The sequence below is a fragment of the Apus apus genome, chromosome 1, assembly GCF_020740795.1.
Source record: "Apus apus isolate bApuApu2 chromosome 1, bApuApu2.pri.cur, whole genome shotgun sequence".
In the NCBI taxonomy this organism is placed as follows: Eukaryota; Metazoa; Chordata; class Aves; order Apodiformes; family Apodidae; genus Apus; species Apus apus.
Window position 1 is genome coordinate 132,467,863 of NC_067282.1, and position 17,760 is coordinate 132,485,622.

The window sequence follows — 17,760 nt, forward strand, 5'->3', positions numbered from 1 at the left end:
TGCTTCCAGAAATGTGGCATCAGACAAATGCAGCTGCCTGTGCCTCTGTCTTTATAGAAGCATGTAGCTGCTGCCTGGCAAACATTAGGAGATCGGCTGCGCTGCCACAAGCAGAGCTACTTTGCCAACACTTACAACACTGCAACCTCATTTCTACCCCGGGATGCAACAGCTATCACTGCATCCTTTCTATAGGATTCTTGATGAGACATTGCAACACATGCTACACATCCTATAGCGAGGAACACTGAAAGCCTGCACATACTGATCCAGCAAGTGGATTTGTGGTAGCAGGTGGGACTGCTCCATGACTGGCTGTGCTGACTCCCAGACTGCACTGGTTTGATTTCAAAAGCCACAAGACAGCTCAACAGAAGACTCACCCACAGGAAGGCAAGTTAAAACTAAACCAAAGCTAAAATTCAAGGTAACTTCTACCACAAATAGAAAGATAAATTCTATTATTTTTTCCTGTTTTGGAAACTTCAGGCCTTATAGGTAGATCCATCCTGTTACAGGAAGACTGAAATTATAGCAACAGGACAGCAGACTGAAAATTATCATTAGTTTATGCAGACAGTTTGATAAGCTCAGATGATGTTTAACTGGCCTGTAAATAAAGTCTTCTGATTTTGTGTAATTTGATTATTGAAATCCACAAAAAAAGAAGTAATAAAAAAATAACCTATACTAAGTTGTACCAAATTTTTTTCTTATTTTTAATAATATAATTTTAATACAATATAACGTTTTACAGGAATCCTCTATTTGGCAATTAGGTGTTCTAGATAACCTGATGAGATGGCACAAGACAACCATGCATTCAAATTTCTGGTCAGCTGGGATCCTTAGCTTTGGTAAACATCATAGAGGAGCTGTGTACCACACAGCACCAGCCTGCATGTAGTAGGGTAACAGTAAAGTAAGTCAAAGCCTTCAGAAACCACCCGATCCTAGTCAGGAGGCAGATGAATAACACAGGCACAGCAGGCCTGAGACTTCCCCAAACACTGCCTTTATGGCCCAGACTGGTGCCAGGGGCAGCAGACGAATCCAAGGTGAGGGCCTCTTCCCCTGTCACAAATTCATGAGGCGCTGGCGAGATCCAAAAGCATCCTGGTTGCCACTACCAGCGCTGCAGAAACCACCCGTGCTGGTGGCAGACCATCCTTTCACACTACAAAATACGGATAAGTCAGCGGTGCCGGTGTCTGTGGCACCTGACCTGGCCATTTCTGTTCGCTGCTAGCAGTTGAAAGCGTAACTGCGGGTCATCACCGAGCTTATTACCGGAAAACCCAGTTTGGGCGATGCAGCTGTGCCATCCGAGGCGAGCGGGAGGCCGGCCTCAGAGACTCCCGAAACACCAGGGATAAAAGGGAGCCAGCGGAGAGCGAAGCAGCCGGGGGGCTGAGCTGCTGGGAAGGAGCAGCCGGGGGGCTGAGCTGCTGGGATGGAGCAGCCGGGGCAGCGGCAGGGCCGCCGGATGCCCTGGAAGCCACGCGCGCCTGCCACGCGCTCCCGCAGGGCACGGCAGCGGGCACCGCCGGGCTCAGGCCTCCACCAGCGCCATGTCGCGACAGCCGCGCGAAGAGGCCGCCCCGTTCCTCCCAGGCACCCTCCGAGAGCCGGCCCGCAGGAGGTAACCGGGCGAGACCACCGCCTCCCCCCCGCCCCCTCCCCAACTTCCCAGGGAGGCTCACGATGCCACAGATCCCTTCAGCTGTCGCGACACCCCCCAGGGGTAGGGAAGCCGAGCGCCTCCCGCGGTGCCGGGCGGCTGCAGCCCGCACACGTGTATGTCGGTGCGGGACGACCCACCCGGGGCCCCGCGCTCACCTGCCGGGGCAGGGGCGGCCCCGGCTGCCCGCTCCGCAGGCCGCTGCCATCGCCCCCCGCCCTTTCCGGCGCGTTCCCTAGCAACCGCCACGCGCCGGGGGCGGGACTTCCGGAGCCGCCGCGGCGGCGGCGGGAGGGGGGGGGAGGAGCGCTGTTGCTATGGAGACGCAGAGCTGCCCCGCCCCGCGGGCGGCCATCTTGTCTGCGAAGCTTCGCTGGGCCTGGGCCTCTCCCGCCCTTCTCTGTCACCGTCCGCACGCTGCTCGTCTGAGAAGAGGGTCCAGACGCCTGCCCAGCCACCCCGCCATCGTCCACTGGCCTCTTCAGGCCTGTGCCAGCCCCGTCGTCAGAGAAAAAGTCCCTGACAAGCACCTGATCGTGAGTAAACGGAAGCTTGTGGAAGGTCGTCGCGTGACAGAGCCCGCTTGGGTGTGACCAGAATACCTAAAAAATCCCAGGGTCACTCAGAAACCAAAGCTCACGTCCCTTTTTGAACACATCAGGTGCTAAGAGGTCCACCACCAGATGGCTGTAGGAATAAATATATATAGATGTAACTTTTTTTTCTACCGATCCTGTTCTGTGCAAATTTTCCCCCAAAAGTATCAACAACAATAATCTACAGTGAAAAACAAAGTGAGACAAATAGCACCGAATGAGCTATGGTGCCTGTGTAGAAAAAAGCCTGATTTACACATACAAAATTCATTGCAAAATGAGAGATGACGTTAAAGACACCGGACGGGTTACTGACGTGTTGTGATAGGCTTGATGCAAAACATGAAGGTGTTACACACAGAACTCCAGAGATTGGGAGAGTCTCTGAGGAAAGAACTAAAAGTCAAATAAGTTACTCATTCTGTAAGAAAAATTACTAAAGAATCGAACCACCAAGAAAGTAGCCGAAATGAGCAGTGTGTTGGTGTACAGTAAATAACTGATACAAATCTATATTCCCCAAGAGCCTTAATTCCCCAAATAATCTGAGTGTAATAAATATGCTTTACCAGATCATCCTATGGCAATAGGCTCCATTTCAAGGATGCAACTACAAAGAAACAGTGAAACTTCATGTAACTGGACCTATTAAATATTCCCTAGTTAAACTACGAAAGCGGCCACAAAATGCAGTCTATCTTCCTTTGGTCACGTGCAGTGGGAATTTCCTGGCACCACAAAACCCCTGGCAGCAGGAGAGAGCAGGGAGCAGCCTTCACAGCCATCCTCCAACCAAGAAGGTCTGTCTGCTGTGACAGCTGGCAGCAAGGGAAGTGAACCTGAATCTTCCTGCTATCAATCCTTTTTTTTGTGTCCCTGCATCCATCACACCTCAGGGGAAAGCTGAAAAAGTACACTTTTTAAATGTGTTCAATAATTCATTAAGGACAGAAGCAGTTGTTTGGGTGTTTTTTTTTTTATGTAAGAGTCTCTTAGCTTAATGCAGCAATCCTTAATCAAAGTTGTAGTGCCATGGTATAAAAGCTATTGTTTTGCTGTCTCTCTGGAAACTACACCCACAGTATTACATCACAGCTGATAATAGATGTTCCCGTTTTTAATATTAATGCATCTCCACTTTGTAACATGATTGTTCCAACGAGAGAAGTGGGGGAGAGCAGCTCAGTGATGCTTACTGTTACTGTATCAGGAAATGCTGTAGCAACGTCGGTGTGCTATCTTTGTGACAGAAATCACTCCTACGGTGAAATTGGCATCTCTTATTTTCAGCTGAGTTAAGCAAGACGACCTGTGTGTGCAAAATTAACCCTGTTTTTTTGGGAGCAGAACAGGAACGTTGAAATAATCGGAATGGGTAAAAACAGGGCATGGTCTCAGCAAGCACTGTTACTCCTGAGGTTAATTTCCCTTTTATGATGTTGTACTTTCGAGGCAATTTCCATCTAGCCTGTTGCACATGTGAACGGTAAACACCGTCCTCGCGGCACAGTCCTTGGCACGGGTTGGCAGATAAGCCTTGCCACGTTCCTTTTACAGAGGAGGAATCCTCATGGATGGAGCTCGGAAGATGAGGGAAAAACATCCCTGTTACCAGGAGGGTTATGACACGTCGTGCGAAAAGAAACGGTGTGTGTAAGTGTGTATACACAGGCACACACGCACTTTTCTACCTTTGGAAACGCAGCCGCGAAAGCCTGTCGCCATCCCAGCTCCAGGCGGAGGGCAGTATCTATGCCACTCGTTCTCTTTCTCCTGGTGTTTACCTTCCCTCACACAGAGATGAAATCATACTATAAACAGGGCAAAGTCCACCCTCAGGCATGACCCGATAAAGTCTCCTGTTTGACATGACAATAAAGCGTGGAGCAACAGGGGGTTTTGGTTCTTCAAAGCTCTTCTGCAGCGAGCCGAGCTCTCCAGTGATGGGTGATCCAGCCTGAACCCCCCACCCCGCTGTTATCAACAGCACAAAAGGAAAACACTGGAAGTCCCGTGACCTCCCTAAACCTTTCGGGCGAGAGGCCAGGAGGGTTTCAGCAGACATCCCTCCCTTTAACCCCTCAGTAACCCTGCACTGGCTGTGCCGCCAGGGCGTCTCCCGTGCTCCGCACCCAAGCTCTTCCCCAGGTGCCCTGGGGGCAGCTGGGGATGGGTGCGTGTCTCAGTGGCTTTTGCTGAGCTGAGCAAACGCAAAGCAACACCTGATCCTCCTTGTTCAAAAGCCAACAACGCCACAACATTTCCAACGCTTTAAAGACTATCTTTAAAGGACGACATACATCTTGAAGCCCACGGGGGTTCTTGAGCAGCCCTCATCTCTGCCACCGGGAACAAAACCCCGCCGAAGCCCTCAGCCGGGCTGCGGGCTCCGGCACGCTCGGGCTGCGGCGACAAACACACGGCCCCACGCACACACAGCCCAGCGAAGCCGCTTGGCAAAGGGGTCCCTTGGCAACAGGGGCCCGCCGGCTCTGGTCGCGCCGCTGGCTGCCCAGTGTCCCGTCACGTCCCGTCACCGTGGCGGGGCCATCCCACCGCGGCGGCCGGTGTCCTACCGCCCCTCCACGGGACCATCCCGGCCTCACCCCGCTCCCTCCGAGGCGCTTCTCCCGCCGGCAGCGGCCGCCCCGGGCCACCGGCTCCGAGCCTGCGGGGCGGAGCTGGGCGCGGAGCGGTGCGGGGCAGGGCGGTGCGGGGCAGGGCGGTGCGGAGCGGGGCGCGGAGCGGTCCGGGGCGGGGCGGGCGGACAATAGGGGCAGGCTGCGAGTGACGCCGCGGCGAGTGGCCGCGCCGGGGCGGGGCAGGGGTCCGGGGACCCCCCTCTCCTGACTCCTGCCTGCGTGCCCGCAGGGCGGCGGTGGCTTCCAGCGCGGGGCACCGAGAGGAGCCGGGCCGAGGTGAGCGGCGGGCTCTCGGCGGGAGAGGGGCGGCGCGGCGGGGAAACCGGCCGCCTTTCGCCGGGCAGACCCAGACCGCGGCCCCGGGGCGGTGCGGGGGACTGAGGGCGGGCGGAGGTCCCGGGACCTGCCGCCTCACCTGCGCGCCCGGTCCCGAGGCGGGTGTCCCGGCCCCCGGGGGTGTCCCGGCACGGCTGCACAGGCAAGCCCGCCCCCCGGCACCTCCACCGGGTCTGGTGCCGCAGCATCGCTGGGCTCCGGAGTGTGTGGGGGGATGGATGTCGTTTAAAAACCACGGCGGGCGGGGGTGAACCCGGTGAGCGGATGCGGAGCCGCCGGCTGCAGGCAGCGCCGTGCCCGCGGGCGCTGGGCCGGGGCGGGAGCGCCGCGCTGCGGAGCCGTCCTGTCCCGGCGGCGCGGCCGCGGGGGCCACGCGTGTGCCCCTCCGGGTGATGCTGCGGGGAGCTGCGTGCTTTGTACGCGGCGGCTGTCTGCTAAGCAAATGAGGAGCGGAGTACGTGTACTTTCACTCTTAGCGAAGCAGGAAATAAGCCCTCAAAATAAGTCGAAGATGTGCAGCAAAATGTGCCACCGATAAACATATTGAATGCTCCTGAAGAACCCGCTTGGTATCTGGGTGTGCGCTTACAACAATGCTACTGATAACGGGAATGATGTGCAACAGGAGAGCTGGATAAAGAAATCCATACAGCAGTAAATACTCGGTTAAGTCATTTCAGAAGAAGCGATTACAGGAGCGTGGTGAGTTCTGTGATTAAGCACGTTTCTAGGTGTTTAAATTACAAAGTGAGTGTTAGCCTGAGTCTGCTTCTTTAGGCTGTAGGATAAAGTTGTGTGTCTAACAAGAAGATACAGTGGTCTCCATTACAATTTTCTCTTAACAGCTACATGGACAGTTAGTTTGAGTTAAGTTTGAGTTAATATACTGTGGGTCTGTGGTTGGTTTTGTTTTAGGGTGGTTTTTTTTTGCCAATTAATGCATGACAGTTGAATGGGAGATAAGACTGAGTATAATGATGAAGAAAATCAGTTTGTCCAAGGTACTTGATCTCTTCTGGTGTCAAAACATCACCGCTGTAGAGACCCTGTCTTTTTGAAAGGAGAAAGTAAAGAAAATTGCCTGCTTCACCTGGTCTGTAGGTGTCTGTGGTAGTTCTTTTGAAGGACTTCTGTATCAACAGGCCATTGGCCGTAAGACCATTTAGAGAGGACGAAGGAAATGGGAATGCACTCAGCTCCTGCAGGTAAACAGCCTGCCAGCCAAAGCCAGAGCTGGTTGGAGCAGGGTACTGACTGTGAGCTTGATCCCACAGTTACCAAAGGGAGTAGTAAAACCCCTCCTCATGCAGTATGGATCTGGAATGAAACTAGGAAGGCAAATACTGAAATCAAACTGTATATGAGTAAGGGCTACAAATCGACAAAAAGAAAAGGGTTGAAGAACACATTGTGCTGGAAGAAATACAGTGCTGCATCAGAGCAAGATGACTCTTGTTGTTACACTATAGTGGCACTATTTTTATGGTTACACTACCTGCAGGATGTGTGGAATATATCACACCAATGTTAACTTGGTAATTTTATTGTATATAAAAATACCACTAAAATATTGTAGTTGAACTAGATTTTAATTCATAGTATTATTATTACAGTGTTTGTAACACTGTTACTATTGGCATTTTACCAATACAGGAAGCCTAAGTAAAACTGAGAACAGCGTGGCATTTTAATGCTTTATAGAGATGTGCAGAACAAGAGAGACAGGATAAACAGCGAGTTAAATTTGGATTCTTAGACTTACAGTTACACCATACCTGCAAATCCATCAGTTGCTCTCATCTTCCCAATCTGGCAGCTGTAAGTGGGATCTCACAGGCTCCTGTAGGAAAAAGTCCATCAAAGGTCATGGAAGATGCTGAGTTTTCTGACCACAAGTCCAATAAAGTGTCCCTGTTAAATGGGACAAGATGCAGGTGCCAGGTGGCAATACCCAACAGCTTGTGTGCTGTGCTGCACAGCACTAAGGGCAGCCAGGGAAGGGAAAATGGCAGCCCATAGCTATCCCAAATGTGCCAGCTTTTTAAGAATATGAATGATCACCTTTAAAATAACAATATTATTTGGTCTGTTTAAACTATATGACCTTGGTGATCAGCATCCTTTAATCCTGAATTTAATATCAGGGCATGAATTCGTAATTGCTTGAGGATGCCAGCAGGCTCGTTGCAGGTAATTTTCACCCTTGGAGTGGATGGGATGGTAGAACAAGGTCTCTTAAGTACATCAGATTTATCTGTTTTCAATGTCATCGAACAGATGTTAATGTGAGATTGAAATATTCCAAATTTATTATGTAACTGTGTTAATGAGCATTGCAGGAACTTTTCTGACTACCAATAACAACTCTTCTAAATGCATTGCTTATTTTAGGAGCTTTCAAAAATAAAAAATCTAAGATACAAAATTTCAGAATAAATGTGAACAAATAAACATTTTCCATAGCTTCATGGTTCACTTATGGATTAGTGAACTATATACATTGTTGTACTTACCTCCTGCAACTCGGCCATGCAATTCAAGTAACAATTTAAAACAAATTCTTACTTATTATAAAAGAATCTGACCTTTTGGTGAGACTGAGAAGTGCAAAGGGCAGAAGATGTTTTGAAAAGGAAATGTAAATGTTAGAGCAGAAGCCTTCTGACTAAATCTAAACCTTAACTCTTTGTGAACAAGCAGAACAAAGGCGACATGCCTGAGCTATGTGGTGCTGTCACGAAACAAAAATCTGAGCGTGGCAGAAAAAAATGTTGGGTGGTTTGTTTGTTTTTTTAAACAAAAATGGTTAGTTTCAGCTTGGTATCAGTATATTTGTATCTTTAGTGTTCTTAGTTCTTCCCATAAAACTTTTTGGGAATGTAATGTCTTGCTTTTGAAAAACAGCAGAACTTTTTTTTCTCTGAGTATTTACAAGCCATTGAAATAGGCTTGTGAGCACTGAAGGAATCATTAAGACTCTTCAAGGAAAATAATACTTTGTAAGCTTATAAAATGGCTGTACTATCTACTTTTTAAGGTGGAAACCTATTATTCTGTACAGTCATGTTAAAAGTCATAGTAAGGACTGGTGCTCTCTGAGTGCTCTAAGAGACAACATGCTAATTCTGATGACACAAAAATCTTGAGAAGTTCTCAAAGTTTTGACTCAGAATTTCAATCACAGCCCCTTACAAATTTTCAGCAGAGACTTAAATTTAAGATACCTGTGCAAGCTCTTTACTTCAAAAGGTTTTCTGCATTTAAAGTCTGCTGTATGCATTTATTTTACTACTGAGGTCACAGGACTTGCTTAAGGAGTACATTTTTAATTATAATCAAACACATTATTCCTATCTTGTTTTGAGGTGGGAGAGCCTGTGTTCTCAGTGAAGGCATGTTCTCATACTAACTTACTGAGGATAAAAATGTAAATTAAATAAAATGTAAGAAATTGAGTATTTTTTTAGATTTACAGAAGTGTGCCCTTAATAGCTGTTTCAGGCAATATTAAGAGGTGTTTATGTGTAAACAGTTTCCAAGGTCATTGATGTTAAGCTGACTGGGAACACTGTATAAGACAAAGAATTAATTTATCTTTGCTCCTTGACCTGGTAATGGTTTAAGAGTTAATCCAGCAACCTGGGTTAACTAGCCTGCCTGATTCAAAAACGAGTAACATTGACTTAACCCCTCATCTTTCTGAGAGAAGCTGAGGTTGCTGATGGCTACCTGGCCAAGCTTTGCCTTGAGCTGTGGTGGCTCAGGAGGCAGGACAGTGGGAGCCCGGGTGTCTCTAGGAGGAAAGAGGCAGAGATATCCTGTAGCCACAGCTGTGGTTCCCACCGCCTGTGTGCTGCCCAGGGCTTACAGCTTCTGACGTGCAAGGGCGGAGGGTCAACAGCCGAGGGCAAGCACTGCTGATCTGGCAGGGGTCATAGGAGAGCCCAGAACCTCAGGAAAACAAAACAAAACGCCTGGGATTTTAAAGAGTGTATTCGTCCTCTCTGCAACACCCTTGGTGTCCAGTATTCCTGTTTCTCTGAAATGGCAACTAGCTCTTAATCCTCAGTCATCTTATCAAAGACTTGTCCTTGTAAAATGGCATAGAGATTTGTATTTGCAACAGTGAGGATGATGTCATGTTTTGAAAGAGCTGGCTATGGATTGGAGGGTATATATGCAAACAACCAAGCCTCTATTTGTTTTTCATTTAAATTTAGTTTGCATGGGCAGCTGGTAGAATCTGAAACAGTTTGAGATATACTTTGATACCTCGGGGGTAAAGGACGAGCGTCCTATCTGGGAATCCATATTTATGTAGGTAGGTGCTGGGAATTAGATTATCAGTAGTAGTTTCTACTTTCATAAACAGCTTTAAAACTTAATAAACCACCCATTGTAATTATGAATAGCTTTACTGCGTAAAGTACATAAGATTGTATGTGTAAGCCACAAAGTACACAAATTACACTATAGATAAGTCATAAAACATATAAAGAGAATTCATAAACTGTAACTAAAGCAGTCAGTGCATTATACTGAAGTATCATCATGCCTGTCTTCCTAAAAAGTATTACCACAGCAAATCTAATTGAACGGACTACAAATAAATGTTAGGACCTTTCATCTTTGCCAACTCACCTGCTGGCATACTTGGTTTAACAATGTTGTTAAAACATATGTTCCTTTTTCAGGAAGAATTTCTGTTCTCTTTTGCTAGGTAAAATTAAAAAAAAGCCAGAAATAGAACAACCTGACAATGCAGAGTAAAAATAGTGTCATCATACTCTTTCTACCAAAGATGTTCATTATTCAACGTAACTGTGTTCATAAAGAGCCATAATTTCCATCATATAAATATGCATCCAGAGGGCTGTTTTTAAAAATTTGGATCTAGGCCTCTATTCAGGAAAATGTTATGTATATATTTAGCTTGAATACATTATTAATTCTGCTGAAGGCATTTCACCATTTAAACTAAGCTTCCAGCTTACTTGGTGAAAGCCTTACAGAGAAGCATGAGCTTTTTGATCTGCTTGCTGTTTTGGAAACCATCTCAGTTGCTGGCATGGGAGCCTGCTGCCACCTCCTCAGAGGCCTGGGTTGTGGTCACTTGCTCTCTAAATGACAAGCCGTTACACATGCACACATACAACCTCTTGGGTTCTGTAAACCAAAATCAGTTTGCCTTTTCTCTCTGTATAAATGAGAAAAGCAGGAAAGCATGAGATGGGTGCTAGAAGATTAACACATCCTGCTTTGGAGAACCAGAAGGGCCTGTGAAGTGTAATACACACTCCTCTTGCCCAGCTCTGCATGGATCCCAACTCAAGGAACAGAACAGGTCCATATTAATGCAGTTTTTACATGTGTTTCTATATATACCTAGATTTAAAAAATAGCTCTAACCAGAGGGACACTGTCTGTCCTGCAAAATACATTCTAAATCCCCTCTTTGTTGGATTGCCTTTACATTGAGACAAACTGGTGGGCAAAGCCAGCGTACCAGGCTGCAGCTGAGTTGTGGAGAGCATGACATAACAGCTATGACAGTTTCTTTTTTAGCCTGTGGGAGGAAGGTATCAGAACAGGTGTGAGGTAGCATATGTTGTGCTTTGGGCTTTAGTCGCGGTATTGTATGGTTTGTTTACATGACTGAGTTCTGTCGTGCATTGACTTATTATAGGTCTTTTTCAGAACACAGTTTTCATCTCTCACAGATATAGACATTCCCATTGTGTGGTCCCATGAATGTGAAACTAGCATCTAGTCTAGAAATGATGAAAAACCAAAAAAACAGAAAGAAAATACCTTTTTTTAGATTTTTTTCACAGCGCATGGTTGTAATGGCTAAAAATAGTTAATATACATGTGCAATAGACAGCTGACTTTTTATGCTGGGTTTTAATACATTTTATCCACTATAGTACTTGTTTTGCTAGAAATCTCTAACAACTTTATAAGCTGTGAAGAAACACGATAAACCCATTGCCATTTGTCCAAATTTTCCTGTGGTGCTTACAGGCTACAGGAATACATCACTACATACTTAGATGTTTACTTTGTACATATGAGTACACACTTGGGCTGTTTAACCTCTAAAAGTCCAACACTGTGTGTGCTTTGACTGTTTCTCTGTGCAGCCCACTGAGACTTAACTGCATCCAGAGAACTGACACATTGGGTGTCCCAGTGAGTAGTACTTCAGCATCCCTGGGATCCTCTAAACCTTGCTCAGCCATTCACAGTTTCTCACTTGTGGATTTTCAAGAGCTCCTGCTTGAGCTCTGCTGCAGTTTTCAAGTGAGGAGCTGCCCTGAGTCACCCAGTCAGTACTGCAACTGGGTCGGTGTCACACTGGACCTTGCACAAAAAACAGACAGGGATGCACTTGTGGGAATGTGTTCGGCTGTTGATCACCCCTACACCCAGTAACCCAGTGATCTAGATGGTCTCCTGGGAAATGGAGGAGTCAGTTCAAGTGATACAGCTTCACTGCAGGGTGTGTACAGAACCTTGGCACCTGATTCAGAGCTCCCAAGTCCTTGGGGGACTGGGTACCTGGGAATCAGATGTAATGCTGGAACGCCCAGAGTCCCTCAATGGACATTACCCTTTTTTTCACTATTTTTGTTTGGGCTGGGGAGAGAGACATACAGCAATGCATAAAGGAAGTTTTTAACACAGGGCAGTGCATCTCTTGCAGCAAATAATAGCATCTGAAACTACTATCTATTTTTAAAATATGTTCTTATTTAATTAAGCGTTTTAACTCACCTGCAAAATATGTTCAGATTCTGCTGGTCTTAGGTACAAATCCATAGGTGTCCCCTTGAAAGAAAGGACTGTGGTATTTTCCCCTCTGGAACAGAGTTGGTTCACACAATTCCCTTATAGTAGTCACAATAAAATTCAGAAGGCATGACCTCAGCTCCTCTTTGTCGCTGCTAAACTACACAGCTCTTCAGAAACCCAGATGGGCTTAAAATCCTAAATTATAAACCTTTATATGAGTAAAGCAGAAATGCTACAAATACAAGGAAAATACCAGAATATTAAATCTACAAACTGTATGACACACAATACTATCTACCCAGCCAAAACTAGTCTGTAGCATGCTTTACTCCATCCACATTAAACATTGGTTAGGGGAGCATTCAATTCTGTAGAATCAAGTATATTTTAATTTATTATCACATTTCTGTGTGTTTGCTTACGTAATAATGCATACAGATTAATTACTAATATTTTTTATTTGTGGAAACTGTAAATTTAATCTAAATATTGAAAGAAAATCAAGGTTTACTTGGGGCACAAAGGCCTCAACCTCATCCTGAGTGTAAAACTTAAAGTTTACAGGACTGCAGAAACATGGTAAAGCAAATCCCTGCCAAGCAATGTTATGACAGATCCTTTTGCTTAGGGTTTAGCTCTGTTTCTGAGAATATTTTATGTGAGTTTTTTATTCATCTGACCTGCAGAGAGCATGCTTAAAAGGAGAAGATATTACAGCTGGGGGGAATCTCCTTCACTGCTGTCTGAGGCCACTTGGCTGACAAAGGGGGACAGAGATGGCCAAGAACATGCCAGATAGAAATGGAGCATCTCTACAAGACTGTAATTAAGTTCATCATCAGGCTCCCTTGAGACAATGGGCAGAGCCTTCTGCTGCAGCAAATGTCCAAGGGACAGGAGTGTGACCCAGGGACGTGTATGTAGTTTGAAATAACCGCTGTCCACAGCTCTGATGTCCTTTCTCTTGATAAGCCAAAAAGAAAAATTGTAATGACTACAATAACATCAGCTTTGGTCCAAGCCCTGCTGCTGGTGAACTGAATCTCTTCAATGCTTTCAGAGATGTGTTATCCAAATACTGGCAATATTAGAGATGTGCCACTTACGCTGAAACCTGTTAGGTTTTGTCATTTATTTTGCTGAGGACCACCCTCTGTGAGGTGCTTGCCTGCTAGAGCCTGGCTGCTGGTTGTGAAGGACTTTCCCATTGTATGAGCAGGCAGCTCCTATGATTTTAGTGGTTCCTACTGCCTACTCTTTCATTTGGAAAGCTATTAATCTGTTTAAATTTTTTTAATATTCTGTTTCTATGGTGAGCTTGTGATTTCCATGGTGGCAGCATCCAGCAGAAGAAGATGTGTAAACTCGGACCTAAACTAAAGACTTAGGGAAGTCTGTTCAAGTTGTCTCTTTTAGGCACTTTGTTGCTGGGGATCTCCACCAGTTGCCGTGATTTAATGCCAGGCAGGCTGTTGTGATCAGCACAGGAAAGCATTTTGTACTAAGTGAAACTACTGAGAAGCTATACTTACCTACATTAGCTATATTTATCTAGATTTTTCCAATTTCTAGGCTGTTTTGAGCTAATACGAAGCAGCAGCCATCTAAATGCTGCATGTTTGCATTGCTGCACATCTGTTGGGTCACTGAAACTTTCCTTTGACTGCTCTCAAAATAGCTATTTTAGCAACGCTCGCGTTCTGACTGGAGAAATAAAAAGGGTAATGTTAAAAGCACGTTAAACAATTTCCATCTAAACTGAAAAGATCTTGTGTTACAAGGAGCCACAGGGTTGTCTTTCATGACTCGTTGCAGAATAAGATGTCTCAAACAAGGAGAAGCCCCAGGCATTTTGTCCCCTCTGGCTACCCCAATGGAGCACCAGAAGAGGAAACCTACAGTAACCTCCGAACAATTCCAGACACCACACAGCAAATGGAGTTTAATATCAGGTATCATGCTGCATTAATACTCCTTCTGTCTTCCCCATCCTTCCCCTCCTCTTCCCCCCCCAGTGCAAACCCTCAGACTTCTCAGACGACTCTGCTAAGCCAAATAATCATTGAATTATTTGGAGTGATACTGGAAATTGAATAGATGCAAGTGTAGATAACCTGTAGTGATTAATACTGACCATGCAAGATTATGCTGCATTAAATGTCTGCAAGTTTGTATCCTGCACAGGGACACAGATGTGGCTTCATTAGAAATCCACCTGTTATAGCAAGCAGCTGAGGAAGCCATTTTTACATAATTCTCTAGGCGCCTCTCACAACAAACTGATAGTGCTGCTTTGGGTTTTTCTTAATCCCATACATACATTTTTTCCAGTTCAAGAGTCAGGGCCTGCCTTTCCCCGTCTGTGAAAATTCCTTTCTGTGGGGTTTTTTTTTCTGTTGTTGTTGGACTGACGAAACCAAGCCTAAGTTTTTTTAAGCAGATCTCTAGACTTAAGCTCTTAAGCCCACTTAGTATTCAGCAGATCTCATCAACAGATCTCAGCAGAAATACAAGTTTAAATACAAATGTGTAGTCATTTGTTTTTCTACCAAAAAAACCCACCAAACCTGAGTGTCTAAGAGAAGCTAAATCTAATTTAAAATTTTAATCAGGAAAGTGTACCCAGTTTTTGACATCAGCCATGTAGTTCAAGGTTCTGCACACCCCCAGGACCTCCCTAAGAGCTTTAGGATTTGGTCAGTTCATACCCTGGCACCACCCATTAGCTGGAGACCTGCACTGCATTGTGGAAATCATTGGAGTAAATCTGTTGGATGAAAAAGCCAGCAGTTCTGTAAGAGGAAATATTTTGAAAGGTATGATAGGAGGGCTGGGACAATGTGGGGGGAAAAAACCCCAATGAGCCAGATTTCTGTTGCCTTTTATGAAGAAATAAGACACCTAAAAAAACAAAATTTTTTTTCTGAAGTGCCAAATATGCAGCTTTTTATTGAAAGCAACAAAGCACTTCTGTACACACATAAATATGGGTGTATGATGCCTAATCAACAAAACCGTAAGTAACAGGAAAAAAAAAACATTAACATTTTGCTTTTACCTGCCCAGCTTAGTCCAACTGTTAGGGGAGTAACTGTGCCTGACATTTGCAGAGTGCTCTTCAGAGAATTTCTGTTGCAGTATTTTCCTCTAACATGCCCATCCTCATACACCTTACAGCTCAGCTGTCCAGGTTGGCCATCAGCTTGCTCTGATAGGGGATGAACTGAACAGGACATACCACAGGAAGTTTGGAGATACACTGCTCCACCTGGCACACCAGTAAGTTACCTTCCTGGCACTGTCACATCTTTTTAGAAACCATGTTAGATGGATAAATTGTAATGTTAGATAAACAACAGTATTTCTGTACAACAAGTAAAAAAATGTTACTGCTACTACTGCTGCTTCACACAGAACCTCAAACAATCAAAACTGATACTGCGTCTTGTAGCTTTATAATGTGAATTGTCTCCATGGACTACAGCCATTTAGTCAAAAGATGTACATAGTTCCTTGGTACTTAAATTCACAGTAGCCCTATAGTTTTCTAGGATAAACAGTGTCCTTAAACACAAGTGAAAGATGAGAAGTCTTCAGCCTAGTTAAGGGTGATGTTTTGGGGATTAACATGTTACTGCATGTCAAATAACGCACCCACAATAAAAGAAAACGTGGCCAGGCTACTTTGGATTGCCTCTTATCTGCTGTGAGTTGACAGGGTTTTCATGGATTGTTATTAACTGCAGGTTAACTGACATGCACTCATGGCCTGAACCCCCAAGCGCAGCTCTACCTCTTCTCTCCCTGCTTCAGGGAGAGGACAGTCACATATTGCAGACTTACAGAGCATACAGTTCAGTTACAGCTGCACTCCTGGATGCAGCATAGAGTCATACAACTTCTACCTCAGGAAAGCTGAATTCATGCTGCACAAGGACCCTGGGGGATTGCTGTGTCACTCCTGTATTGCTGCCTCAAACTCCGATTCACTAGACATCAACTGCTCCCATTGGGTTGTGCTGTTCCAAGTTTGAAACAAGAGCAAAGGCACAAAACTGTTGTTCAGGAGGTCTGCTGCATGTTTCCTTGTGCGATGTTAGTGATCAATTCATTTTGAAACCAAATTACCCTTACCACTCAAAGCTCTACTAAGTTGCCAGGTCTTAGTCCTAAATATTTAGATAGAAGTACACGTAGACTTTCAGGAAATAACACTAGAGTTTTGGGTTTATTTTTGGAGTTTTCTAAACCTGGGTATTTTATTTGCCAATTTTTAGAATAAATTTTCTATCCCCATGCTTATTTTTTTATTTTTTAATTTTTTTCTTTTTTCTTTCTTTAAATCATCAGCATTGCTATCAGTGTTTTCCAGATATGGAATATTATTAAAAGTGTTATAAGAAGCTCTGGAAATATTTTGAACAATAACTGGACAAAGAGGATCATTGGTTATGGAAGCTGGGTATGCTCTTTCCCTTTTCTCCCACCTTTTCATTGTCAAGTAGGTAGGAGCAACAGTTTACTCCCATGTATGTATCAACGAGTAAAGCATATAATGCAGCTTCAGGTTTGGGTTTATTCCTTCATTTGTTGGTGTCCTCCCATTGCTCCTTTTTTTTTCTTTTTAGGCTAAAATTTCTCTGTTATAGACAGAGTATGCCAAATGTCTGCAAACAGCTGCCCAAGTCCCACACAGCTCCCAGGGGTTCCATGCAGAGGGAAGATTTCTCCCACTGTAAGAAGCTGCAAGGGTCTGCTCCTGGCAGAGTTTTACCCAGTGGTCACCCCCAAGAAGAGAGGATTCTTTAGAGGCTGGATGTGATGCTGCCACTGCAGCAGTCACAGTACTCACAAGCAAACCTAGATCCCAAAGCTCATTTCTAGAGGACAGGACTGTATTCTCCATTTCACACTAACCTCACACGCAGGGGTTCTTGTTGGCTTTTCTGCACCATCTTTTTGCTGCCTGTTATTTCTAATTACCTTCCCTTCTCTTCCCACAGATTTGCAGGCTTCCTTTCAGGTGTATCTGCCAGAAGCTGGTGCCTGCAGCCTTGCTTGTTGTTGCCTTTTGGTGGGCCATGAATTATGGACTGCAGAATTAACAGAGAGAATTACAACAGGAGGTCATTGCTGGACTCTGACCAATATCATTAACACCCAGGTGGTGGCAGCTGGTTTGTTTTTCAAATTTACACTGATAAAGATCTCTTTTATATTTAAAACCTAGGCTAGTGCTGGGTCACTGCTGTTTCATACCTTTTTTAAAAAAGAAAAATGTTTAAAATGAGGTTGTTGCTGGATAACTGCCTGACTTGCTAGTTTCGAAATGTGACTCCAGGCGATTAGGAAGTCTGTCTTTTTTGTGTTTGTTTTCATGCGATATAAAGTGTCTATTTCATATAAACAAGTTTCTTAAAGAGATTCTGGATGTAGGGAATACTGAAGGCATGCTGGACAGCCTTTGAATTTTAACACAGTAAAAGCAATAGTGAAGATTAAAACCATTATACTTTTTAAAAATTAAATTGTTGCTTCAAATGTTTTGTAGTGTTTTCTACTTTATTTCCCAAGATGGTGCTATCACACATTAGTAACAGTATCTTGTTGTGTACATTTTGCTAAGACCATGGGACAGCTTTATTTCATTCTTATGTAGTAAAATTAGCATATCAAATGATAGCTTATTGGAGAGAGTTTCAAATGAGCA

At 45.0% G+C, this 17,760-nt stretch overlaps 1 protein-coding gene across 6 annotated transcripts in view; it reads right to left on the minus strand.

The window, feature by feature from the left end:
* The window catches only part of TTLL1 (TTL family tubulin polyglutamylase complex subunit L1), a 31,323-nt gene extending 18,831 nt beyond the window's left edge, over positions 1-12,492 (minus strand). For 2 of the 6 annotated variants that reach the window (XM_051621394.1, XM_051621403.1), the window contains exon 1: positions 7,031-7,194. The gene's annotated coding sequence lies outside the window, so the exon portion shown is untranslated. Of the gene's footprint in view, positions 1-1,839; positions 1,909-7,030; positions 7,195-12,032 lie in introns of those variants that run through there. The other 4 variants (XM_051621379.1, XM_051621360.1, XM_051621369.1 and 1 more) reach the window with 4 other exon arrangements.
* Between the last annotated feature and the right edge of the window lie 5,268 nt (positions 12,493-17,760).